General features: G+C 41.7%; 1 non-coding gene across 1 annotated transcript; it reads right to left on the reverse strand.

The window, feature by feature from the left end:
* Nucleotides 1-390: 390 nt before the first annotated feature.
* On the reverse strand, nucleotides 391-462 carry Trnae-uuc (transfer RNA glutamic acid (anticodon UUC)). Its single transcript has one exon. It is a non-coding gene; the product is annotated as a tRNA-Glu (tRNA).
* Between the last annotated feature and the right edge of the window lie 16,022 nt (nucleotides 463-16,484).

Consider the following 16,484-nt stretch of genomic DNA (forward strand, 5'->3'; position numbering starts at 1 on the left):
ACCAAGGCCTCATTGCTTCCCTGCCACGAAGCGTCACCACTGTTACCTGTGGCCTTTAGGTAGGTGTTCTTATTGATCAGCGTGTAATTTTTATTTTTAATGGTTTTTCCGCCTTAAGATTGCTTGCAGTAAAAGAATATCATTCACCAGACACGTTCCGCTTTTGTTTACAAATCATCTTGCGTGGCCTTTCTGGAAATACCGTGTACTTAGCATATATCTATATTTTGATATTTACAGGTGAGAAACGGGAATCTTGATAAAATTGGCCCGCAATTTACTTACGGCGTTTTTACCTCTTGTAGTGCGTTCTAGACGAAGTCTTGTGCTTTTTCCTTCTTTATTAACGTAAGCTGAAACGAGTGTCTCGCCTTCAAGGTTAAAAAAATTTTCCTATGCCGGGAATCGAACCCGGGCCTGCTGGGTGAAAGCCAGCTATCCTAGCCACTAGACCACATGGGAGATAACACATCTGATCAGTGAAGTTATATTTCACAGATGTGAGTCACTACAGAACCTGGCTTGGGGCTTGCCGGAAACTGGTTTCTACGGGAGCCGTTGGTGGGGGAAGCCGGTCGGCAGGCTGGGCTACTTTGACACGCTGCCAGTCGCGCCAAGTGCTCGCCAAAGTTGGTTCGGCACACACTTCTGTATTTTCGTTGATATACTATTACAGCATTTTCGCAAACGTCTAAGTAACCTAGTCTGCGGTTTATTTCCGGCGTTTATTTTTAAAAGCGCTGACTTTCGCATATCAATAAGAAAAATCCGCCTTAACAACAAGGTAAAAGGGCATGCTGACATTTCAAACTGACAAAATGCTCAAAATTTCGAACGTAAAGCTATCTCCGTAGTGATGTGTAATAGTTCCCCAAAGCTTTCCACCTAAATGTGACGACTTCTACTATCACCTGGATTGCGTGAGACGGATATTCGTTTCCTCGAACAGAACGCGTCAACGGCATCATTTGCAGTGAGGGTCTTTCCTGACTTCTCTGACCAAACGGCTGAAAGATGTTTGGATTCTTATTTTGTTTCAATTATAATTTTCTGATCATGTGTTTCGTGTTTTTGCTACCGCATTCGATTGGAAAACCAGTATTAAAAAACGTGGTTGATTATGAACATAGAAATACAAAAGTATATAGTGCAAAATTAGCAGTGTTTTTCTCTGTCACAGTTATCGCCGTTAGTATTTCGTTTCCTTGTGTGTCAGATACTGTGTGTGAAATGAATTGCCGGTGAAGTGGTATATGAAAAACTGTACAAAATAAAAAGAAAGCGAAATATAGATGCTCTTATCGAGAAACAAGCAGCTATAATTATGACGTCCTTCCCACTGTCACTTTTAGTACATTCTTGTGTCTATCATATCCCAGTACGAGATAAGTTTCCTCGAATTTGAAAGAGCCAGGCAGGAGCTGCTACTAAACTGCTATGACGCAAGATTTTATCCACAAAACATCGAGAAATTAAAGTTCACAGTGAGTGTTTCTCCTCCACTTATGTGGAGGAGAAACATTTTTCAAACTGTGAGAATATCTCTACAATATTTTAAAACATTTTATCCTTCAGGATGCTTCTTACAGGATTACATACGTATCCGATTAATGTCAGGAAGGTGTCCAGAAGCAGTCATAGTCGTTTAGGATTTTTGAACTACAACTCACAGACGATCTTACGTAGTAAAAACAACGAGTGTTTTTCTTTGCGAATTTATTTCTTTTAAACGCTGTTGTTCCAGCCAAAGGAACGATCAAAGTAATGCATTGATTACGCACCATATTCAGAAGAGGCAGGTTTCAAATCATCGTCCACCATTCCAGATTTAGCGTATTGCGCGGTATCCCAGTCACTTAAGGCCAAGACTGGAATGGTTCTTTCAACAAGGCAATAACTAATTCACTACCAATTCTCAGTTAAGCTAATGGACTACTTCGGTTAGCATTTTACCGAAGGCTAAAATGTATTTCCCTTTGTGGACTGAAGACAATTACCGAGGATTGAGCGAGGTTGTGCAGTGGTTCGCACAATGGATTCTCATTCGGGAGGAAGACGGTTCAAACCCACGTCCGGAACCCAGATTAAGGTCTACTATGACTTTCCTAAATCGCTACAGGCAAATGCCGGGATGGATCCTTAGACACTGTCCGAACTCATGCCCCGTCTCTAATGACCTCAACGTCGACGGTATTAAATTCCCTTCCTTGATTTATCGAGAACAAAATCAAAGGATTGACTTACGGGAAAAAAAAGAAACGTGAGGTTTTGTATAAATATATGTAATGAAGAAAATAATTGACTGGGTAGCCAATGCTGTTTCTACTGAAAACAGACAAATTATTACCAGCGGAGAATTGCTCCCCAAACAAGACCAATATGCTCCTGACAGCTAAGTGGGTTACCAGTTGCCTCATTCTAACTTGCTGAGCACCTTTAAAAATTTTCACAAAAATTTTGGCATGCGAACATATTCGAGCTTTTTTTAACAGGCGGCTCACCTCTCACTCCCTCAGGCTCCCCTAACCGTAACTCGTTTACTCCCACTATCACATCACAGTAAGTCACAGGTACCCATCCACTCCCACTTGCCCATTCTCACTCACATTCAGCCCAACTCATTGTCATTATCTCTTTGTGTGTGAGTCACTGTCTCCTGTATCAGAGCCTCATTCTCCTTCGGACTGTCCTACTACTACTGTCCCCTCTCACTGTCGCTGTCTCCTTCTTGCTCTCTCTTGCTATTACCGTATATCATTCATTCCTTCCCCATGCTACCATCTCTTCTCACTGTCACTATCTCTCTCTTCCTAGTTGTGATTGTCATAGACCCTGTCTCATTATCACTGGCTATCACTTCCACTTTCTTCTCTTTATTCCTCTCCCACTGGCACCGTGTCCTAGCACGATTCAGTCACTTATCTACGTTCCGCTTCCTGTTCCCTCTCTTTCTCTCATAGTGCCATTGTCTACTTCACTCTTTCCAATACCATAGTTACTGTCTGCTGTCCTCCAGTGTATATTAGTTTTCCGTCTATTCCCCGATGCCACTGATTCCTTCTCTCCGAGTGTAAAAAAGCGCGACTATGTTTGCAAGCCAAAATTTTTGGGAAAATTTACGAAGATGCTGAAGAAGGTAGGATGAGGCAAGTGGTAGCCCACTTTGCAGTCAGTCAGGAGCATATTCGCTTTTTTGAACCTCCGATAGGAGCATTTTTCCACTGGTTCCCTTCTTGTCCCTGCTACAGCAGGACATGTCACTCACATGAACAGAACTTCATGAGTCAATAAAATTTTCATAGTTTAGTTATGTGAAACTAAAACAATGCAAAACAAATTTTAGACCTCAGACCGGATTTTACGTGCTCAAAAATTTTGCATATGCTTCAGTCCTACAACAATGAGTTCACAGTACCCTTCTGATGATAGTGCAGACTTTTTACAGCATATTTCTCCGTGTTACGTCACTTCATAACCAGATTTTACGTGCGTATTTTACGTGTTTAAGTAGGGCAACCTTGAACCTCTATCTCGGAAGCGGATAAAGATATCAAGAAAATTTTCATGGGTCTTCGAGGTCGGGACCTTAGCAATACATAGTAACAACTTCATCCATTTACTGTGTATTGCAAACTTTGAAGCGGCTCGGTTTTGGCACCCAAAAATCATGTTTTTCGGGGTTTTTCAGGAACCAGCCATAAACTAAATGGTGCCTCCACAAGCCACTTAAGGTGCACCCTGGATCACAGCTAATGAAGAATAGCCGACCGATTTGCTAAGATGGAGGAAATGTGTAATATTCAAAAACTGACCCAGCACTGCAGGACATTTACAGTAAGACGATTATTGCTTTTGGTATACAAATGATCTCTAGCCCAAGGGCTGTCGAAACCACTTGATCCTGTCTTTCTATCATCAGTAACAGAAACCAAGTTATGAGCCCCAAAAAAATCCCGTTTCCATTCGCAGCGTTTTGGAAAACATTATTAGCGCATGCTGTCGCATGCTTACCGATTTGTTTGACAAACATGAAAAACATCTAAACATTATTAGTAAAATGTTTCGCAAAGCAGCATGGGTAATTGTTTGCACATAATATTTAGTTAACGAGCACAAGCTTGGTGCAAACGGAGAACAAAGCGGCATCGCGTCACACGCGGCGAGTTCTGTCCTCAGACCATAGTCCTGTTGTTCTCACTGAACAGACTTGTCAGTATATGCATGTTTCACACTGTTCCACAAACAAAGTGTTATGGAAATGGAACGAGCTAAACTTTGTTAATTTGGTGTCACTGAATAGGAAACTGACGTTAAAATTCACACATTAGTTCTATTTTTCGACTTACAGTGACTGCCAGCGGCTATACTTCTTTCAATAAATATCTGACCTCAAGATAAACAGTTGGCAGCAGTACATGAACACCTCGTGATTTTCGAGATGTGACGTCAATACGTGAACGGGCAGCGTTTTGGACAACTAGTGTCTTCAGTTGAGAAATTTTCATAATAAAGTGTTTGCACTTTGACACTACTGGGAGTGCTTTCTTGAGAACTCTACAAAACATTTTCACATGTTTTTCATATGTGAATATGTGAATATGTTTCTTATCGTGATCGACTAGGGGGTTAGCGCTGCGAAGTTTGCGGTGCCCTGTAGTTAATGACATATCATTAGGACTGCAGTACGGCTACAGAAAAGTGCTGTTTTTTCTTGGGCGAGTGGGATATCCATGCGACGGTCAAACACTGTTCACAGAAGAGTGTGCCAAAGGGCCTGTCATTAACTCCTGTAATGATAAATTTGCATGAACAAGGGTAGAGTCAAGGAAAAGTTTCGTTTCCGGCATCAAACATAACACTGAAGCGTATAGAGAATTATTTAATAGCTTTAAATGTCAATATTTTTACAGCCACTTATATTTAAGTCAAGAGATCCTCAGGTTTAGTTTCAGAAAGGAGGATTCGGTTTAACGTTTCGTTGATATAGACGTCATTAGAGACGGAGCACAAGCTTGGATGGTGTCAAGGATGGGGAAGGAAATCGGCAGTGCCCTTTCAAAGGAACCATCCCGGCATTGGTCTAAAGTGATAAAGAAAAATCGCGGAAAACCTAAGTCTGGATGGCCGGACGCAGGTTTCAACCGTCGTCCCCCCGAATGCGAGTACAATGTGCTAACCACCGCGTCGCGTCGCTCGGTGTTTTCGTTTCGAAAAAATGGAAACAAATGTGTTGACATATTCTTAGATCACAGAACTTTTTAAAAACAATTATTGCTAAGGCACGAGGAGGAATACATCCAGGTAATCGTTTAAGAATGTTTCTAAAAGATTTCTGGGAAATTAGAAAGCGAAACATTTCGAAAAACTTATATATCATATGATGAATATTTCATAAATAGCTGTGATGTAAAAAGGAATTAAAAATGCACTTTTTGTGAACATTTCTGGATGTCTTCCAGCGAAACTGTGGTAAGCCACGAACATAGTGAGTGGTTCGATAGGCTATGTCAGTGATAGTACACGGATACGAAGGGAAACAGAGTGCTGTGGTGTCAGGTATTTTTGCTGGGTGGTGAAAACGGACAAAACGAAGGGCTCTCAAGGTACATGATTCCCTTAATCCTTTTTCATTTTTTTGTGAAATACATAGAATAATTCATTATGTATAAATGAATTGAATAATAAATGTACGCTTCATTTTCGGATTCTGAAATATGCTTCATTGTCATTCCCCTCTCCCCCCCCCCCCCCTCCCGCCACGAAAAAGATATTTGTGATTTATTAATTAAGGTTTCCGTCAATGTTGGAACTAATATTTTTATTAGTCACTAGTTTAGATCATTTTCCTTCATTCTCAAACCATTATCTACATTAGAAAGGTCGACGTTATTAATAAATCAAGTGACACAACATTTTCAAACTTTGTGTGACCAGACTAAAGAAGTGCACACAAAATATTTGAAAATGTTATATTTCACGTTTTCATGATAAAATTGTACCTCCTTAAGTAGCTAATGTTTTGAAAATAGTACTAGATTAATCTGGGATCGATGTGAAAATAATTTTGTTTGTAACGAAAAAAAAAAAAACAATGCTTTCCGCAGGCGTTGAGCGTCGCATGAAAGACGTGACGAGCAGTATTGGTTTCGGCTGACTCCAGCTATAGAACACAAAAACGAAATTGCAGGTATCTCCCGAAACACCAGAGAAATTGCACCTGACATTTCTTAGCAGAGACGCCCTATGGAGATAAAAGGAAGAACTATGTGGAAATAATGGTAGATCGGCCATCACCACTCCAGGCCGTGAAATATGTACCAAAAGGAATAAGGAATCTTACGAGATCCAAGAAGAGATGAGACGGATAAGGGTGCCACACGAAAACGGAACAAGGGTCACTCCGATTCCCTGAAAGTTAAGAAGAAGAAGGTGATGGTAACTGCTGAGTAGTGTTTCTGGAAACGCAGTGCCTTATCTTTTCTTTCCCAGTACGGATGTATCATCATGACGTAAAGTCATCCAGAATATAAGCGACTTACGAGATGCGGTTTTCGTTGTTCGAGGCAGCAACCAGGTCCAAAAGAAGAAAAGAACGTCAGCGGTATTGTAAACAACCTTCCTTCAAACTGTTCACGGATGAGAGACGTAACTGCTTCTGCAGTCTGTAGTGACTTACTGAGAATAATGAGTATGGCTACTAATGCAGATAGGGAAAGGACAAGGAAAGGAAAGGAAGAAATGACCGAGGAAAATGGCGCTACGATTAAAGTGCAGAACACGTCTTCTGAAGCAGCAGGCTCATGCCTTCCACCGGCTTTTCTGTGATTTTCCCAAAACTTACTCCAGGCGAATGCTTCAATGCCAATAGAGTCCCTTAACTCTCTCCAAAGTCACCGACATTCCGACAATACCCCAGTGCCATCTGCAGCCTTCCGTAGTAGGGAAAAAACGCTCATACTCTATTAGAAATAATAGCGTTGCCTTGTTCTGATGTTAAGACGCAGAAGTTGCCGCTAGAACCACCATACGATACAAAGGTTGCATACTCTGATCTTACGGGCTTGGTAGGCTGTTCGTTGCATACGGTTAGCACTGGACACTGGGCCCTACGGCTGGTGTGTTCTCGCGTTGGCAGCAGTCGGTGTCATATGCTGGCGGAGACTGCCCGTTGTTATCGAGCCCTGCCGCCCCGGACGACCCCTAATCTAATCTGCCGCGGCTTCCGACTGAAGGTCGTGATCCTGTTTGCTCTCCTACTTATTTATAGACGCCCGACAGTCCGGAGGAATCAGAGAAAATAGAGTATTTAACTGCGAGTGTTCGCCACAGAACCACGCGCCAGTGCACTGATGGATGTTACTGATTCTACTCAATCTTTTCCCAACATTTATTCTCAAGTAAGGCCGGTATTACACTATCAAATTTCTTTGTCAAAGATTTGATCAAAGATGTGATCCAATATTTCGTCCAATATATTTGACAAAGATCTTTGACGTAGCGCTAGAAGGGGTATTACACTGTCATCAAATTTTTCGTCAAAGTTCAAGATGGCTGACAACAACTTGTTATTTAACCGCAGCAGTTCTACGAACTCCAATTGCATTGCGTGCACATGCGGAAAAGAAGTGGGGGAAAAAAATGGGATTACAACTTGATAATAAATTCAGTTGGGAGGAGCACACCACAGAATGCAGAAACGCCTTAACAAATCTGTATTTGCAATTCGAGTGTTAGCAGACATAGGCAACATAAAAATGAAAAAGCTTGCATACTTTCATTCCATAATGTCATATGGGTTAATATTTTGGGGGTAAATCTTGAAGTCAAACAAAAGTTTTCAAGGTCCAAAAGCGTGTAATACGTATTATTTGTGGAGTAAATTCACGGACCTCCTGCAGAAACCTCTTCAAAGAACTGGGTATACTAACTACTGCCTCTCAGTATATTTATTTCTTAATGAAATTTGTCGTAAATAATATATCTCTTTTTCCAACAAACAACTCAGTTCATACATACAATACCAGGAACAAAAATGATCTACACAAGGACTTAAAAGCACTTACCTTAATTCAAAAAGGGGTCCACTACTCAGGAACACTCATCTCCAATAATTTGCCAGCAAACATAAAAAATTTAGTTACAAATAAAGATCAGTTTAAAAGGAGCCTGAAAGACTTACTACTGGCCAACTCCTTCTACTCCATTGGCGAAATTTTTATAGAAACAAATGATGTATTTGTTCATACTATTAGTATTGTTATTTCAGCTTAAAAAAATCGACATATTCCACATCCATAAGGATCTCCTCAGCACGGATCTATGGAACGAAAAACTAATCTAATCTGGGTGAAGCCGTGGGTTTTACGACGACACGATAAAAGCATTCAACAAAACTTGTTACGTGAGCTTACAGTGGAAGACGTCAAGTCGTACATCAATTACTTAAGAATGGATGAGCATACATTTCTGTATGTGCTCAATGAAGTGTATCCTCATATCACAAAGCACAATATTCACTTAAGAACTGCTACATCTTCAGAAGACAGGCTCACTATAACACTCCGACTCCTTGCTACAGGAGAGGGTTATGTTAGGTTGGGTCAGGTTAGGTCTCCAATCTTCTTAATCTATTTTTGTATTCAGGGTGCCTCACGTTGTAAAGCGCCTCATCAGCTTCAGACATCTCTATTAATTTTGTAGTTGTCGGCACACACCAATTGTATTTACCGGCAATGGTTATAAAAACACTACAGACGACAGAACGCTGCAGCGATGCTAGCGCTCCATGTGGTAACATGTCACATTGCAGTGAACAGAAGACAAGCGGTTTCTTTGATCAAATATACAGCGAGGCCCTAGATTTGATCAAATATTGGACGACATTTGACAAAGTCCCTATTACACTATCAAATATCTTTGACAAAGATATTGGACAAAGATATTGGACAAAGAAATTTGATAGTGTTATACCGGCCTTATGGGGGAACCGAGTGACCCAAAGGAAAAAAAAAAAGGCAAGAAACGTAGTTGTCACTACGTTGCCGCTAATGCAACCAACGCGATTTTTGCCACCGATCGACTTTGAGGATAAACAATCTGTCGGTCGTCTAGTGGCTGTTACATATCCCATGCTTTGCCAGTTAGGTTTTTCAGTCTCAGTTAATATCATATGCATGCGGGATAAAGGCGACGTATGTCAACTGCCAGCCGCGCGGGATTAGCCGAGCGGTCTAGGGCGCTGCAGTCATGGGCTGTGCGGCTGGTCTCGGCGGAGGTTCGAGTCCCCCCTCGGGCATGGGTATGTGTGTTTGTCCTTAGGATAATTTAGGTTAAGTAGTGTGTACACACACATTTGAACATTTTTTGTCAACGGTCGCCTACACAGATGATTTAACTTTTCATTAAAACTGTTTGTTAAAATAAATTTCAAACGTCTGTCGTTTGCTGTGAAAAGCACCGCAGTTTGGTTTCCTCGGCAGTCTCCGTATTACATATTTTTAAAATAGAGCATGACTTACACGTAATCGGATTGGTTCAAATGGCTCTGAGCACTACGGGACTTAACATCGAAGGTCATCAGTCCCCTAGAACTTAGAACTACTTAAACCTAACTAACCTAAGGACATCACACACATCCATGCCCGAGGCAGGATTCGAACCTGCGACCGTTGCAGTCGCGCGGTTCCGGACTGAAGCGCCTAGAACCGCTCGTCCACCGCGGCCGGCGTAATCGGATTAACAAAACCTCGTCTCCAAAGCACGCTTACATTTAGCTCAATATGAATGTAACAAGTCCACGACGGGTGATTGTATAAGGTCTAGCTTATATTTTACATTTACGACAACAGGCCTCCTTCGACAATACGTTTCAGTATACAGGGCGTACCAGAACTCCACCGACAGACTTTCAGCGTTTTTTCACGGATATCTTCTGAGTGTTTTGTTGTAAGCACCAGCGATCTCTGACTCCTCGTTACAGAACAATAAAGTAATTACGATCTATTCAGACTGTAACCCCAGTTACATTCGCTTGTATGCAAATACTGTCACAATAATGAGAATGACTAATATGTAATCACCAAAACATCCGGTTTCTCGTAGAAGCCTATGTACGGATGGGAAAGGAATTAGATGTGGTTGTCGCCGTTACTGGAACAGCTCAGCATATGCGTCACTGAGCGGCTTCTCCACTGCAAGCAGCGGATCCACACACAAAGCACATATCGGTCAACTCATCAGCGAATGTATCCATACTGATCTGTACCACTATTAACGTAAACAAACACTGCTAGAAAAACAAACCCAAGACAAAACAGCGCAGCAATAAATGGCGAGTACTGAGTACTGAGGACGAAGAGTAAAGTGGGCATTAGTATTGTCGACAGCAAGCACTCAGTGAATGGAACAACCGCATACCGGCGACACTTGCACCGTTGTGTATTGTTTTCATTGCAGTACAGACACTAGTCCAATTGAGTAAAGAAATCAAACGAAGCACAATAACTCTACAATGATCCCGTCGATCACTACAATACGGTATATAACACATTGCTTATATGAAATATATATCCCAAAAAATGTGGTCCTGCAAATGTTAATATAGCGATATAATTGTAATTTACGAACATTTACCGACGGAAATGCCGCATTTTACTAGTTGAGTACTTCTACAGCCCAGTCAGAATACACTCAGTCACAATCACGACATGTTATTGATAAAATTAGAAATATTTTCCAGTGAAACCTACACGGTTCTCTTTATCAGCATCAAATGGATCAGTGTAATCAAGCTCTTTCGTGCGCTTCACTCACCTAGACAACCCAACAAACTTTACTTTTATTACAACTTGTGATAGATTTTTCGTCATTTTTTGTAATATACTATAGTAAATTCCTATGTGATTCGTAAACCCATACCTGCTATACAATCAAATACAAATTTCCCTCTAAATTACTCTAGTCTACACACATGTTATTACACGACTTAATGTAATTGAATGTGTGTGCCATTATCTATAGTGAAAAGTTCCTCGCCAAAAGAATATTCCACAATATCACATTAGTCTAAGTACACTGTTACCTTGTTCGCAGTATATTAGTTCTGTTCAACGATACATGTAGACTGTGTTTATACGTCCTGATGATCCCACTTTCGTTTTATTACGACGGGCTTTCAATAAGTAATGCATCACTTTTCCAAAAACAGCTTTATTTTAATCAGGATTCCAGTACGCCATATTATCCCTACTCTTTTGGACAGAAAATTCTATTTTTCAATATAACCTGTTCACTTCGACAGCCTTACGCACTTACGGGAGGGCCTGTATTCCCACCTCGTACCACTATTGGTCGACGTCGGAGCCAATATATTGTGCATCAGTAACCTTTCCATCATCCACATACTGGTTCTCGCGGAGTATAGCCTTCATTGGGCCAAACAGATGGGAGACGGAATGTGAAAGGTGCGGGCTGTATGGTGGTGAGGAACAGTCTAGGGAAGTTCAGGGAGCTCCTGTCGGGCACACAGACTTACGTGAGGACTTGCATTGTCATGGAGAAGGACAAGTTCGTTTCCTTTTTGTTTTTAGCGACGATTACCCTAAAGTTGCCTCTACAGTCTCCTGAGGGTAGCACAATACACTTCAGAGCTGGTTATTGCACCACGAGAAAGAACATCAAACAGAATAGCCGCTTCAGAGTCCAGAAGACTCTCACCACTATCACCTCGAATGATCGTGTCCGCACGTCCCAACATTGCACGAGTCACGGGAGTGAATGGCCGGCCGGCATACGGGAGATGGCACAAGTTAACACAACCTTGTTGCGATGATGACAGACTCCTCTTCCAATGACTCACTTTTTGTTCATTGCCAGATTTCCGATGACATTCTGCAAGCGCCTATGAACGTCTGTTATGCTTTGGTTTTCCACCAAAAGAAATTCAATGACAGCTATCTGCCTGGAACGCACCTTAACAGAAGCGATTTTGAAGGTTACGTATAGCTCAGTCAACCGCAGGAACTTCATGAAGGTATAGGGTTCAAATGGTTCAAATGGCTCTGAGCACTATGGGACTCAACTGCTGAGGTCATTAGTCCCCTAGAACTTAGATCTAGTTAAACCTAACCAACCTAAGGACATCACAAACATCCATTCCCGAGGCAGGATTCGAACCTGCGACCGTAGCGGTCTTGCGGTTCCAGACTGCAGCGCCTTTAACCGCACGGCCACTTCGGCCGGCAAGGTATAGGGGCTGACGAGATTATTCCACGATGTTCTACAACAAAAGCTCCATTTTTCAACCAAAAATGGCCGAGAAAAAATCCTATTAAGCACCCCGTATATTACGAAATACTTTAAAAAGATCTCTAGATGGTTACTATGTCCAGAAATCGATACTTTGCCCACAATTTTTGTGAACACGGACTGGAATTAAAAACCAAATTCTATCTATCCTGACGTACAATGCGGCATAAAATATGTTTCTATCAGTGGTAATCTAAATGCTAGTTGAACCAATGGACTCTCAATCAAGCGCTCTTAACTTCACGTCTTACACAATAAACAACGAAATACGAGGTTTGGAACTCAAATAGAGCCAACTATTTATTCACAACCGATACAAAAAAGTTATATATTTGCACCGGTTACTGTCCTTCAAAGCCGGCCGGTGTGGCCGTGCGGTTCTAGGCGCTTCAGTCTGAAACTGCGCGACCGCTACGGTCGCAGGTTCGAATCCTGCCTCGGGCATGGATGTGTGTGATGTCCTTAGGTTAGTTAGGTTTAAGTAGTACTAAGTTCTAGGGGACTGATGACCTCAGATGTTAAGTCCCATAGTGCTCAGAGCCATTTAAACCATTTTACTGTCCTTCAAAGTAGTCACCAGCGTTGTGTAGAAACCATTTCCAGCAATATGGAAGGCGTAGTATACCGTTAGCAGAGCCCGTTCTGTTGATGGTGCGAATGGAGCGGTCTGAAGTTATGGTGATTCTCGTGTACGAATGTGATGGTGTTATCCTAACGCGTTACGTTCCTCCACGGAAGACCGTCAGTGCACAGTATTACTGTTCATTTTAGGAGCATCTCCTGCGAATAGCTTTGCAAAGCAAGCGGCGACACTCTCTGCGCAACCCAACCATCATTTTGCACGACAATGAGCTGCCACATACAGCGCAAGTTGTGGCTGCTCTGTTCGGTCGATGGGACTGGGAAGTACTGTACCATCCACCATACTCCTTGGACTTAAGTCCTAGTGACTTTGATTTGATTCCGAAGATGAAGGAACCACTTCGTGGCATTCGCTTCAGAACTGTTCCAGAGATTCGACAGGCAGTATACCGCTCCATTCGCACCATCAACAGAACAGGCTCTGCTAACGGTATACTACGCCTTCCACGTCGCTGGCAACGGGTCCTACACAACGTTGGTGACTACTCTGAAGGACAGTAACAGATGCAAACATGTAACTCTTTTGTATCGGTTGTGAATAAATATTTGTCACTATTTAAGTTCCAACCCTCGTATCTGGTCAAAGTACAATCGCTTGAAACAGGTTTTCTCGGAAACGTTAATGAAACACATAGGTAATTCTTTTTCACTGTTTGCAAGAAAAAATGGTTTTGCTCAAGACAAGCTCGTACATTGAGCCTGATAACTGCGCCAAAGTCGGCACCAGAATATGCTGTTGAGTGGATGGCTTGGACCTCGGGTAATTTGATACATTGTTCAACATTTCCAGGAAAGACCCCTTTGTTCCACACAAAGCATTTACTCGTAAAAGGACTGACAGTAACCATTCCGGACTTAAGAAAAGTGCAAGAAACCATTGAATGGACTCAGATGTTAGCAACTTGCAATTACATGATCAACCTTTTAATTGTCCAACTGAATAACAGATGGCCTCAAATTTATAACTCGAATTTACATAAAACAGTAACTGCGCTCAAGGTAAAGCAGCAGTGCAATAAACAGTATTAAGCGGTCAAAATACTAATACATGGAGAAAAGCTGTCTAAGACTCAAACAAATGAAAGAACCATAGAAACAGTCGTAAAATTACAAGAGTTTTAAAATTAGAAAAACGTTGAACTCTTTCTGTGGTCGTGCAGCAGGACAGACAAGAAATACTAATTTGCAGAATTCACGCAGCCCTAGCTTTCTGAAATATAGACTAACCGTTCTGACACATCTGCTGCCTAAACTGGACGGTACTACTGAACGTCCGCTGTGATGCAAAACAAGTCCATCCCTGAAACAGGCCGAAACGCAGCAACATATAACCTTTATCCAAGCCTCTACATAACAAAGTGTGCTCAGGTGCGTCTATAATGCAGACGAAAGACATAACAAATAAATTATTCAATTCCATATTCGATTCGAAATAGAGAGCAGAATGGGCTGGTTTCGTGGAGATCAGTTAAAGTAGTCTTCAAATAATGGAAATAAAGCAGCTTTAAAATTTACTCTCTAACCTTAATCATCAGTATGACAATAGTTCATTAACAACCTTTGTGGGCGAATTAATAGAACATGTATCAATTATGGTTGGCTTAAGTACAAGCTGTGCCTTGAATCAGCTATTAATGATATTCATCTGCAGATAATACACACAACAGTAGTGCACTTTAAAAATTTGTTGCCTTAGCGACAGAACAAACCAGTGAGAGAGATTTCATATAATAGATAATTATTCACACTTTGAGGGCTTCCTAATCAAAAGGTTGGTGCTCGAACATTCTAATACTATTAGCGCTACGAACTAATAGGAGCTTAGACATCTAAACTGAAATAAGCGGCTTTTAAAGAGCCAAAGGCACATAGAGGTGTGCTAATTTTAATACCAAAATTGTTACAGTCTTCAACCTGCTTTCCTTCACCCAGTACGCGGGTGAGTACAAACAAACATGCCCAAAGTACCAAATACCGCAGTCGGACTGTGTGCTAGAATACTACGACTCTTAGCAGCTCTCGAAGGAAAACGAAACACATTTAAGTTTCAACATTAGAAAAAAAAGTAAAATGGTAGCACACAGGTTACTCTCGGTATCACAGAAAGAGCTCCTGTCTTATCAAGATTAAGTTTACGCCAGCTCAACAGGCAGCTTAAATAACACAAGGAAATCAGAGACACTTTTTCCCTTTCCTTCTTTTATTTAAAAAAAAAGGAGGTAACATGAAAATATTGAAGCTCGAATCTCATTTAACAGCTTAAAAGGCGCTTTTTATATCACAGTATGAACAGTGCCACAGGTAAAAGCAGAAGCAATTGCAAAGCATGGAGTGAGAGATTACCTATCCACCGACTTACCAATACGAAACACTCGACTTTCCAACTAGCGAAGAAGTAAATCACCGACCAACGGTGAGAGCGGATTAAAACCATCTTCCACTGTATGACAACGATCAAGAAGGAGCTAAAAGAAAACCAACACGAGCCCGGGTACATTGCACTACGGCCAAACAAATGCTAAATCCAACTGCCTGGCAGTACGGAGAAACACCCGTTTCTGTGCTCACTTCGCATCCACGTACTCACTAGCCGCCCATTCTCGCCTCAACCCTCCAACAGCCGATGAAAATGGTTCACTTTTCTACTTACACAACAGAATTGTCGTGATAAAAAGCAGCACTTGTAATCAATGGGAAATAATGCAACACACGTATCAGGAAAGTCGTTGTCCCAAAAAAATGCAACAGGTGAGAGGGGCGGCAGTTGAAGAGCATCTCCTATATCTATGGTCAGGTACTAGCGAAATTATTGGCACTCCTGCTTCGGCTCATCCCTTCCCCTTCCTCCTTCCTCTTTCCCTCCAACTACAGTGGGGATACAGGCCTTTTCAAATGACCAACTATTATTGCGTACCACATGTTTCTTTGCGGTATACCACCTTCCCACTGGCAGATGAGCTCGCGGTCGCTGGCTGCACCCGACCCACCTCGAGGATGAGAGTCCAGACATTGGCCCTTTGCCAACACAAAAGAATGTAACATCCGTTAAACAATGCAGGATTCATGACGTTGAAATGTAGCTGCACCCTAGTCACAGCACAGCTGCGTAGGGTCACGCCACACACACAAACACAAACACACACACACACACACACACACACACACACACGACACACAAACACACACGCATACACATACACACAGTAGGCCCACCTAAATGCCTCCAGAAGCCAGCCATTTTGCAAGGAAAACTCTTCACTGTGACAACTTTATTTAACATCAGCACATTTCTTATAAGCGAGATCTACTAAAAAGGAAAACACAGTCATAACAATAATAAACGTCCTCTTTTTTATGAAATAGGCACAGTCCATTTTCTTTTAGTTTTATGAGCAAAATCGGTATAGTTTTCACGTCGACTGCAGGATACAACTCGCATCTCTCTCTCTCTTGCTGCCCCCCTCCTCCCCCTGCCCCCACGCCACGTGTTACTTTGCGACAACCAACAAAGTGAAAAAAAAAAAAAAAAAAAAAAA

This window comes from Schistocerca serialis, chromosome 4, assembly GCF_023864345.2.
Source record: "Schistocerca serialis cubense isolate TAMUIC-IGC-003099 chromosome 4, iqSchSeri2.2, whole genome shotgun sequence".
NCBI classification, from domain to species: Eukaryota; Metazoa; Arthropoda; class Insecta; order Orthoptera; family Acrididae; genus Schistocerca; species Schistocerca serialis.